Source organism: Dendrobates tinctorius, unplaced genomic scaffold (genome assembly GCF_039654945.1).
Source record: "Dendrobates tinctorius isolate UK_male_01 unplaced genomic scaffold, ASM3965494v1 ptg000105l, whole genome shotgun sequence".
Taxonomy (NCBI): Eukaryota; Metazoa; Chordata; class Amphibia; order Anura; family Dendrobatidae; genus Dendrobates; species Dendrobates tinctorius.
In genome coordinates, this window is record NW_027361773.1 from 8,175,423 (window position 1) to 8,187,877 (window position 12,455).

The 12,455-nt window shown below is 41.9% G+C and overlaps 1 pseudogene; it reads right to left on the reverse strand.

Annotated features, from left to right (window-relative positions):
* Window positions 1-2,583: 2,583 nt before the first annotated feature.
* Window positions 2,584-12,455, reverse strand: part of LOC141100520 (store-operated calcium entry regulator STIMATE-like) — a 140,026-nt pseudogene continuing 130,154 nt past the window's right edge.

Below are 12,455 nucleotides of genomic sequence, written 5' to 3' on the forward strand. Positions count from 1 at the left end.
GGAGCACAATCTGACAGTATAAACTAAGTACCAAGCCTTGTGGCAAATATAGCCACTATAAACTCATTGTCATGATCCAGTGTTGGATCTGGCGGTACTAAAAGCACAAAGTGAACTTTTTTTACTTTGGTTCAGTTCAAAGGTGTTTTGACTGTCCCCGGTGGTGGTGAGTGGTATCGCACCTTAGGTTAATGTGCACTTAATTATAATTCAGGTGTTGGACTCTATAATTGGGTCTCAGGGTGTTCACTCACTGCTGGTGATATTCCTTGCTTAGTTGTTGGAGAGCCTGGTGGAAGGATGGAGCTGGATAGGAGTCCTGCGCAGTCAGCCAGAGAGAACGAGTGCCAGCTAATGGTGTCTGCAGGAAGGACTGGCATGGCCTGGTGGAGTCGCAGTTTATGGTGTCGGCGGGAAGTGCGGGCATGGCTTAGAGGAGTGGCGACTTGGAAGAGAGTTGCACTCAGCATGTTCGACTTGGTTGCTGAGAACTGGACTCGAGCATGCTTGGATTCTTGGCAGAGGCTGGACTCATCTTGGGACTCTGTGTACTGGACTGCTGCAAGTGGTGATGGACTCTGCTCCCAGGCTGCACGATGGTGATGGATCCAGTTATGGTGATGGATCAGGGTGGAGGAGTAGATGCACACAGGTGGTGGGCTCTGTTGCTAGGAGCGTACGCAACAGAGCAAAGCTAAGTGGTGTTCCCCCTGTATTGTCTCTTTCCCTCATGTGTGTTATTAGTGCAGTGGTGGGATTAGTTTCCGCACCGACCTATTCCCTAGTGAGGGTTTAGGGTCAGGGCGAGCTAGGGCGTTGAGGTACGCGTGCGGCGCCCGGTGCGAAACCGGCATAGGGAATGTCAGGAGTGCAGGGACACTGGCTCAGGGGAGCTCAGGAGGTCTCCAATTCCCTTTTCCCTATCGCAGGGCCCACCACTGTTAATGTTTCCCAGGTTCCCCCTTTATTATTTAAATTCGCCGTACTGGAGGCGGTGTTTCCAGAAATGTATTTATAACGTGTAATTCCCAAATTCGCCAGGTGGAGGCGGCGTATCCACCTGCACGTTTTATTATTTAAATGCGCCCCACTGGAGGCGGTGTATCCAGGGTCACGTGTGTTATGGGTTCGCCCAGCGGAAACATCTGCGTCCTGACACACGTGATCATGACACTCATGCTTTAAATGTCCTAATTACATCTTCTGTCCTGCAGAAACTGAAATTTTATTAAATATGCTAATTACAGTGCTGTGTGCACCCTTGGTGTGGCCAAACAGCTCTGCGTACAGTTCCACCCACTGGTTTTGCATGGCTCACCTTCCTCACTGATGATTGACAGCACTGGCTTGCCTAAAGAGAGCATGGTCTACAGAGAAAGCTCAGATAAGCCAGCACGATCAGTCACCAATGAGGAAGGCGAGGCATGCAAAACCAATGGATGGAATGGTGCACTAAGCCTCCTGGCCACACTAAGGGTGCACCAATCACCCTAATTATCATAACTGATTAAACTTCAGTTTCTTATAAGTAGAGGAAGTTATTTTAACACTAAAAAGGTGATTTTTTTTTTATTTTATAGAGACTGTATCCCTACAAGGCTATGTGTTTAGTTTATGTTGTCAGTTTGGACTGACAGACTCCTTCAAACAGCGTTCTTTGCAATATTTCCAGAAGACTACCTCACGAACATGACTAACAATGGGGGCTTAATTATCACCTGCTTACTTTTATCCCTCATTTTTAGGCTTCGGGCTTCTGTAGTGTAAGGCCTGTTTCACATTTCTGTATTTTAACGGCCGGCTAAATCCGCCACAGCCGTTAAATACAGATCCGTCTCCATCGTGTGGCAAACGCATGTCACCGGATCCATGTATTTGACGGATCCGCTTGAGTCGGCAGGCACGAAAAAGTTAAAGGAGGAGAGAGAGAGATTTTCGCCACTCCCGCTACAGCATTTCATGGTTAAACTGCTTCCCGGAGTAAAGCTTCCGGGCATGAGCACTCCAAAATAGCGGAACTGTCAAAGAAAAAAACGTTGCAGGGTCCGTCTCATCTGCCCGGGAGATGCTAAAATCTTGGCAGATCCGTCCAAAAACGGGTGGGACGGACGCCCGTCAGTCAAGATCCGTCACTAATGTAAGTCTATGGGGGAAAAAATGGATCCGCCCCTTTTTTGGCGGATCCATTTTTTTTGAAAAATTGGCGGATTTTGACTGACGTCAAAAAACGGAAGTGTGAAACAGGCCTAACCAGTTACCGTTATACACAGAAATGCAAATAAGTGTGCACTGCATCCGTGCATGCCCTTAGCAGGGGCATCCTCAAAGGCTACACAAAAGAAAGTTTACCTTCAGTAAAGGAGGAGGTTTTTCACTCTGCAACTTAGAAGTGGTGTTGGTAAAATGGTCATCAAGGAGCATGGATGACTGTATTATGGAGTTTCTTTTAAACTTCTAATGTTAGACAGCGCAAGAGAATTCTTTAAGCTTCATTATAGTTCTATCCAAAAACATTTAAGGTAAGCAGATTTTCGCTTGACAATCTAGATGCAGAATCATGACATAATGAAATGTATTTTATGGTCAAAACTGCATCTTATAATTCTTAGCTAAACTTTCCCGGGACGTGTATAGGAAGTGGAACGTCTAGTAGGAAAGGACATGGATATTAGTGACTCATGATTTCTTGGCTGCAGTGTGTGCAAACACCTGCTCACAACCCTGAGCTGCTCCTCTGTACAAGAATGCTAAAAGCCAAACGCTCAAGCTGAGAAGTCAGAAACATTTTCAAGTTCCTGTGCTGATAATACTCACTCATGCTAGATTTTTACCCATTATCAGTAGAATGCCAGGAAATTGTAGCTACAGCGTACCAAGAAGTAGAATTCATGCACCCACATAGCCAACTCTGCATTTGGTAAGGATACATCTTACAGAACTGAGGACAGCAGATCTCTGTTCTACCTATAGGGGGACCCAGTACCTGACCCTTACCAAACATTTAAAGGGAACCTGTCACGTCATTTTTCAGCTATAAGCTGGGGCCACTGCCTTTCGGGGCTTATCTATAGCATTCAAGAAGCCCCCAATCTAACCTGAAAGATAAGAAAAACAAGTTTTATTATACTCACCCAGGGGAGGTCCGGTCCGATGGGTGTTGCAGGTCCGGGTCCGGCGACTCCCATCTTCATGCGATGTCATCATCTTCCTTGCTTCGTGTCGTGGCTCCTGCGCAGGCATACTGATCTGTTGAGGGCAGAGCCAAGTACTGCATTGCGCAGGCGCCGGGAAAGGTTGGAAAGACCCAGCGCCTGCACACTGCAGTTTGGTGACATGGTGTGTATCACACTCAACATGGACCAGAGGTAGCGAATGAAAGAGTTGTCTCAGGAGATTAGAAAGGAAATTATAGACAAACATATTAGAGGTAAAAGTTATAAGACCATCTCCAAGCAGCTTGATTTTGCTGTGACTACAGTTGCACATATTATTCAGAAATTTAAGCTGCGTAGGACTGTAGCCAACCTCCCTGGACATGGCCGCAGGAGGAAAATTGCTGACAAATGAAAGAGGCAGATAATACAAATGTTAACAAAAAATATGACATAGTTGTCATGGGAGATTTCAACTATCCAGACATTTGTTGGGAATCTCTCTCAGGCAAAACTAACAGGTCAAGGAAATTCTTATCCTCTCTTGCTGACAACTTTATCTTCCAAAAGGTAGGGGAGAAAACAAGGGGAACTGCTACCTTGGATCTAATCCTTATAAACAGGGAGGAAATGGTTGAGGAGGTAAAAGTGGCTGGGACCCTAGGAGGTAGCGACCATGCTATTTTAGAATTTTGGATAACTAGAGGCGGAAGACCTATGAAGACTCAGACATCAAGGTTAGATTTCAGAAAGGCAGATTTTAAGGGATTCAGAAAGAGAATTGGAGGGATCCAATGGCTGGATATCCTTAAAGACAAAAATGTCCAGGAAGGATGGGAAATCTTGAAAAATGAAATTCTCAAAGCACAGTTGTTAACAATTCCGAAAAGAGGGAAGAATAGGAAGCATTTAAGGAAACCAGGATGGATGAACACAGAACTTAAGCACATGCTAAAAAGGAAGAAAAAAATGTTTATAAAATGGAAAGAGGGAGGCATATCTAAAGAAGAATATAATGCTGTCTGTAGAACCTGCAGGGCACAAATCAGATTACTAAAGCTGAAAATGAATTGAGGCTTGCAAGAGATGTCAAAAGCAATAATAAAGGATTTTGGGGATGTGTCAAAAGTAAAAGAAAAGTCAAAGATGCTATAGGATTTTTACAGGATGAAAATGATGAAATGGTAAGACAGGATGTTGAGAAGACTGGACTTTTAAATTCCTATTTTGCATCTGTTTTCTCTCAGAAAGGAAATGTAACATCAACTGTTCTTCACTGTCCTATTAAGGGAATAGAAGAATCCAGGATATCTATAAACAGAAAGATAGTGATGAAACACTTAGCTAACCTAAATGAATTCAAGTCTCCAGGTTCAGATGAATTACACCCCAGAGTACTGGAGATAGCAGAAGAAATTTTTGAACCCCTCTCCATAATCTTTGAAAATTCTTGGAGAGCAGGAGAAGTCCCAGAAGACTGGAGAAGAGCAAATGTTGTTCCTATCTTCAAAAAGAGGAAGAAGGTGGACCCAGGCAACTATAGGCCGGTGAGTCTGACTTCTATACCAGGAAAGATCTTTGAACAAATTATTAAACAACATGTATGTCAGTACCTGGATAAGAATGAAGTGATTAAACTGAGTCAGCATGGGTTTGTAACTAATATGTCATGTCAGACTAACTTAATTTCCTTCTATGACGGAATCACTGATTGGGTGGATCAAGGAAATGCTGTAGATATGGTATATCTTGACTTCAGCAAAGCATTTGACAAAGTCTCTCATACAATCCTTATTGAAAAAATGACTAAGTATGGAATGGACAAGGCAACTGTTAGGTGGATTCATAACTGGCTTAGTGATCGGACCCAAAGAGTGGTCGTAAATGGCTGCATATCCAGTTGGAAGAATGTCTCAAGTGGGGTACCACAGGGCTCTGTCCTGGGCCCTGTATTGTTCAACATCTTTATCAACGATTTAGATGAAGGAATTGAGGGTAAACTAATTAAATTTGCTGATGACACAAAGCTAGGAGGGATAGCTAATACTAGAGAAGAGAGAGAGAGGATTCAAAAAGATATAAATAAACTGGAGAAGTGGGCAGCAACTAACAGAATGGTTTTTAACAGGGAGAAATGCAAAGTACTACATCTGGGCAATAAAAATGAAAAAAGCATATACAGAATGGGAGGAATAGGGCTAAGTGACAGCACATGTGAAAAAGACTTGGGTATACTAATAGATCACAGACTGAATATGAGTCAACAGTGTGATGCAGCAGCAAAAAAGGCAAATGCAATTCTAGGATGTATTAACAGAAGCATACAGTCTAGATCACGTGAAGTCATTATTTCCCTCTACTCCTCTTTGGTCAGACCTCATCTGGAATATTGTGTCCAGTTTTGGGCACCACATTTTAAAAAAGACATCAAGAAACTGGAGCAAGTTCAGAAAAGAGCGACCAGAATGGTGACCGGTCTGCAAACCCTGTCTTATGAGGAAAGGTTGCAGGATTTGGGAATGTTTAGTTTGCAAAAGAGAAGACTGAGAGGAGACTTAATAGCTGTCTACAAATATCTCAAGGGCTGTCACATTGTAGAAGGATCAACTTTATTCTCATTTGCACAAGGAAAGACTAGAAGCAATGGGATGAAACTGAATGGGAGGAGACACAGATTAGATATTAGAAAAAACTTTTTGACAGTTAGAGTGATCAATGAGTGGAACAGGCTGCCACGAGAAGTGGTGAGTTCTCCTTCAATGGAAGTCTTCAAACAGAGGCTGGACAGACATCTGACTGGGATGATTTAGCGAATCCTGCTTTGAGCAGGGGGTTGGACCAGATGGCCCAGGAGGTCCCTTCCAACTCTACGATTCTATGATTCTTAACAAAAGAGCCCAGAAAAACTTCTAAACAGCTTAAAGGTTAACTTCAAGCTCAAGGAACATCAGTGTCAGATCGCACCATCCATTGTTGTATGAGCCAAAGTGGACATCATGGAAGATGACCAAGGAGGACACCATTGTTGAAAAAAAATCATAAAAAACCCAGACTGGAATTTGCCAAACTACATGTTGACAAGCCACAAACCTTCTGGGAGAATGTCCAATGGACAGATGAGACAAAAATGGAATTTTTTGGCAAGGCACATCGGCTCTATGTTCACAAACAGAAAAATGAAGCATATCAAGAAAAGAACACTGTTCTAATGTGAAACATGGAGGAGACTCTGATATGTTCTGGGGCTGCTTTGCTGCATCTGGCACAGGCTGTCTACAATCTTTGCAGGGTACAATTAAATCTCAAGACTATCAAGGGATTCTATAGAGAAATGTGCTGCCCAGTGTCAGAAAGCTTGGTCTCAGTCACAGGTCATGGGTCTTGCAACAGGATAATGACCCAAAACGCACAGCTAAAAACACGCAAGAATGGCTAAGAGGAAAACATTGGACTATTCTGAAGTGGCCTTCTATGAGCCCTGACCTAAATCCTATTGAGCATCTTTGGAAAGAGCTGAAACATTCCGTCTGGAAAAGGCAACCTTCAAACATGAGACAACTGGAGAAGTTTGCTCTTGAGGAGTGGGCCAAAATACCTGTCGAGAGGTGCAGTAGTTCTATTCACAGTTAAAGGAATCGTTTGATTGCAGTGATTGCCTCAAAAGGTTGTGCAACTAAATATTATGTTAAGGGTACCATCATTTCTGTCCAGGCCTATTTCATGAGTTTTATTTTTTTTTTTTTAATTCTGTGGAAGCATGGTTGTAAGCAATGTCTTTCTTTCATTTGTTCATTTTCATAGATTTTTTATTTATTATTAGTTTTGTCAGATTCAAGTTATTTCTGTCACCATTGTGGGTTTTTCTGTCATTAAACGAGGGGTACCAACAATTTTGACCACGTGTGTAATATATTATTTTGTTCCCATTTTGTATCATTGTATATTTTTTAATAACACTGCCTGCCTTTTTGGATTAAATATATAAAATGTAATAGCTCTGTTCCTCTTGCTCTGTAAACGGCACCCCAGAAGCCGTACGCTACCTATAATGGGTGTCCAATTGGCCTGTATAAATGTTCGGTCGTGGCAGCTAGTAGTTATTTTTGCTATTGGAGTTGGCAGTGACTGTACCAGGGTATGTATATCTATATTCCATGCATTGAAATAATAGGTGTATATACCATAGGCTCACTGTGAGTTTCCCAATAATCGGCCTAGTAATGTATTCAGCCGCGGCATTGTCCATCACTCGTCACTTAATCCTATAATTGTCCTGACAATTGGAGGCAACAGAGTTGAGTTCACTTGACAAACTGGTGGCAGCGGTGGGATTTGTGTGACACCCTTCAGTGTTATCCTTGACACTAATGTTCTCCAATTCAACTATTAAGTTTGGAATGTATATTAATTAAAATGTAAGGCGTGAAGTCTCTAAATGAAGTGGGGTCTTACTTGTGTTTCTTCATCAACTACTGATGGTAATCCATCTGCACCTTCACAATTGCGAAGAGCATTCTCCACTTTTAATACTTTGTGTTTTCGCATTATTAAACTGTCTACCACCCAAAACTTTATAGCCTGAAAAGAAAAAAAAATTAGGAAACCTGACATACATGGGCCACTAATATGATATATTTTGAGGATCTCAAATCTGCCTGATTTTGCACATATATTGAAAGTTATTTAATAATTAATGTTTTGTCATGATTCTAACATAAAATTGTATGTTTACATAATTTATATGGTAAAATCCTCAATGTTTTCAGCCATTGCCTTTCCCATAGTAAAAGAAAAAGAAAAACAGGCACAATATGCTAAAAAAGGATATTCGGTTGGCTTCACAAGAGCTGTACTCACATTGACTATAAAAGGCACCACCAGCATAACCAGGACGAGCTCCAACTTGGGATCTGGAATGTAGTCCAGCAGAATTTCCTGAAGCTGCTCACAGAAAAAAGCAAAGCAAGGGGATATACATTGTGAAAACAGACTTGTCACTTTAGAGGTTTCCCAGCCAGAGTTCACACATAGTTATTGAAACGTTAAAGCAAAGATACAATAACATATTACACAGTCAAATGGAGAGTGGGAGAGACATTACCGGCAGACAAGTAAGGTCACACACATAACAGAGACATCTGTTATAGATTCTAGTCTGTATGGGCCAAGATGGCTTACATGTAAAAATTTATGTAATATTCATCTTTCATTATTTCTGTTTGTAGAGGTAAATCATCACCTACATTTTATCTGAATATTTCATATAAATGGTAAATTGATCCACATAATGATAGCTCTTAACAGTTACCTGACATGGTGATTACTCCTGTGATCGTTTGTATTTAAACCTTTTTAGGATTAAAGTCAACCTGGACCAGATTGTAAACTCATTGCATAAAGTTCTCTCACGTCACACCCTTTTCATGACCCTTCAGCCAATTCTCCACCCTTTGTTCCACTCTGTACTGGAAGATCAAATTCTACACTGGTTATAAGTAGCAAAGAGGAAGAGATAAAGAAAGTGCTGAGTCCCCTTCATTTTATTACCCCATTGCAGACACCTAGTTTGCCTTAAAATACAGTATGTATGCCTTGGCTTAGAGGCGTTAGATTCTGGTCAGACAACCCAGACATCATTGCACTAAGTCGGTGGTCCCCAACCTTTTTTGCACCAGGAACCGACTTACAGCAAGACCATTCCTCCATGGCCCAGCAGAGTGGAGGCGGGTCGGGGGGGACATATATATATATATATATATACACACATACATATACACACACATACACAGATACACACATACACAGATATACACACATACATACACACAGATACACACATATAGATACACACACATACATAAACACACACACATATATACAAAAAAAATACCTCTCTTCCTCTCTTCATTCCCTGCTGTTTCAGTCGGGCCACGGCTGCAGTGTTTCAAAGGCCACGGGCGGGAAAGCAGAGGGCTTGCTCCCTGCCCACAGACAGCGCTGGCACATAACAATGTCAGCGTGTTCCCGCCTGCAGCCACACATGCGTTGCAGTGTTCACATGTGATAAGCGCTGCATGCCTCTACGCCCGACTCACCCAGTGATAATGAACAGCCAGGGCAGGCATCTGCAGTGTGCTCTGAGCCGCCGCAGAGCACACTGTCAGTGTTTACTGCTGGTCTGCGGCAAAAGAACCCCAATGGCCCGTCCTGGGTCGCAGATCGGTGGTTGGGGACCCCTGCACTAAGTGACAAAGAGTATAATTGTATGACAAAATGTTGTATTTTAGGTACTTACATGATATCCAACATAAATTAATTCATCAAAGTATCCAGCAAAAGAAAAATTCAAGGGATAAAAATGTAATCCATGACGTGATAAACAATAATTTGCTAATTAAATTTGTATTAAATGAATCTGTCAGTAGCATCCACTCTCCTAAGCCATCTATATGGGCATGTGGTCATAGAAAGCTGAATAACATGATGCCTTGATATTTGTGATTGGATGTCTTATTCCAAAGAAATCCACGTTTTTCTTAATATGTAAATGAGCTGTTAAGATCTATGGGCCGGACACTGATCTGCAGGAGAATTTGACTCCGGAGCTTATTTTCAGTGGAATAAGACATTGGATCGCAGATATAATGGTATCATTTTATTCAGCTTCCTATGACCTACAGTACGTGCCCATATAGACAATTTAGGGGGGAAAGATCCTAATGACAAGACGCCCTTTAATGGATATGTTTATGAAATAAGTTTTCTGGGCTGAGTAGAAAGGTCTGCAGTCGCTCTTTTGAATTGTGGTGCTATGGGATGCTCACACTGTCACGATCCCTTGTGTTGTGGCCGTCATCTCACTGTAAGTATATGATTTGCATAGTTGCGGTCACATACCAACTAGATTCTTCTTAGCTTCTCTCTATGTATTACTGAGAAAAACACAAGAGAATGTAGATGGCATGTGATCACAATTATACCAACTGCATACTTGCAGTCATGTGATGCCCACTTGCAAGGATATTACCGGGGAACCATGACAGTGTGGGCATCGCACGGTCCCACGATCCGGCAGTCTGCAATCACAGCGTGACTGCAGTAAGTTTTCTTCTCAGCCTGGGACATCCTTTTAGGATTATTGATTCTTATTTTACAGTTGCTAAACCCATTTCTGCTTTGCATAGAATACACAGAATGAAACCATTAAGACAAATTATTATATGTGGAGGAACTGACGCTTCGTCACATTCCCATGTTCATTTTTATCAGAATTACAACGGTTACCTACACAGCAGTTAATTCACTAGAAAAAGTACTTTATCATGAAACATAAACAGAAATAAGCAATAATATATTTGAGAAAGTGTAAAGGATAAAAATAATTACCCCGTCTTAAATGGTGGTATTTGTGTCTTAAAATACATACATTTACTGTCACAATAGCAAAGCAGCCAGTAAATCCATCATTAATGGAAATGATTATAGATGACCAGTGTCATGCTAACTACTTACATGAATGCCAATTCCATCCTGTCCTTACATACAGTGGGGAAAAAAAGTATTTAGTCAGTCAGCAATAGTGCAAGTTCCACCACTTAAAAAGATGAGAGGCGTCTGTAATTTACATCATAGGTAGACCTCAACTATGGGAGACAAACTGAGAAAAAAAAATCCAGAAAATCACATTGTCTGTTTTTTTTTTTCATTTTATTTGCATATTATGGTGGAAAATAAGTGTTTGGTCAGAAACAAAATTTCATCTCAATACTTTGTGATATATCCTTTGTTGGCAATGACAGAGGTCAAACGTTTTCTGTAAGTCTTCACAAGGTTGCCACACACTGTTGTTGGTATGTTGGCCCATTCCTCCATGCAGATCTCCTCTAGAGCAGTGATGTTTTTGGTTTTTCGCTTGGCAACACGGACTTTCAACTCCCTCCAAAGGTTTTCTATAGGGTTGAGATCTGGAGACTGGCTAGGCCACTCAAGGACCTTGAAATGCTTCTTACGAAGCCACTCCTTCGTTGCCCTGGCGGTGTGCTTTGGATCATTGTCATGTTGAAAGACCCAGTCACGTTTCATCTTCAATGCCCTTGCTGATGGAAGGAGGTTTGCACTCAAAATCTCACGATACATGGCCGCATTCATTCTTTCATGTACCCGGATCAGTCGTCCTGGCCCCTTTGCAGAGAAACAGCCCCAAAGCATGATGTTTCCACCACCATGCTTTACAGTAGGTATGGTGTTTGATGGATGCAACTCAGTATTCTTTTTCCTCCAAACACGACAAGTTGTGTTTCTACCAAACAGTTCCAGTTTGGTTTCATCAGACCATAGGACATTCTCCCAAAACTCCTCTGGATCATCCAAATGCTCTCTAGCAAACTTCAGACGGGCCCGGACATGTACAGGCTTAAGCAGTGGGACACGTCTGGCACTGCAGGATCTGAGTCCATGGTGGCGTAGTGTGTTACTTATGGTAGGCCTTGTTACATTGGTCCCAGCTCTCTGCAGTTCATTCACTAGGTCCCCCCGCGTGGTTCTGGGATTTTTGCTCACCGTTCTTGTGATCATTCTGACCCCACGGGGTGGGATTTTGCGTGGAGCACCAGATCGAGGGAGATTATCAGTGGTCTTGTATGTCTTCCATTTTCTAATTATTGCTCCCACAGTTGATTTCTTCACTCCAAGCTGGTTGGCTATTGCAGATTCAGTCTTCCCAGCCTGGTGCAGGGCTACAATTTTGTTTCTGGTGTCCTTTGACAGCTCTTTGGTCTTCACCATAGTGGAGTTTGGAGTCAGACTGTTTGAGGGTGTGCACAGGAGTCTTTTTATACTGATAACAAGTTTAAACAGGTGCCATTACTACAGGTAATGAGTGGAGGAAAGAGGAGACTCTTAAAGAAGAAGTTACAGGTCTGTGAGAGCCAGAAATCTTGATTGCTTGTTTCTGACCAAATACTTATTTTCCACCATAATATGCAAATAAAATGAAAAAAAAAACAGACAATGTGATTTTCTGGATTTTTTTTTCTCAGTTTGTCTCCCATAGTTGAGGTCTACCTATGATGTAAATTACAGACGCCTCTCATCTTTTTAAGTGGTGGAACTTGCACTATTGCTGACTGACTAAATACTTTTTTTCCCCACTGTATATACACACGAGCTCCTACCTTTGTCCATCCTGGGATGAGCAGAACAAGGCTTATTATGGTCTTCTCAACAATCATTATTAAAAGATAAAGGCTACATTGGCCTAGCCATGCAGCGGCCTGTGGAGGGTGCCCTGAAAATGATATATGC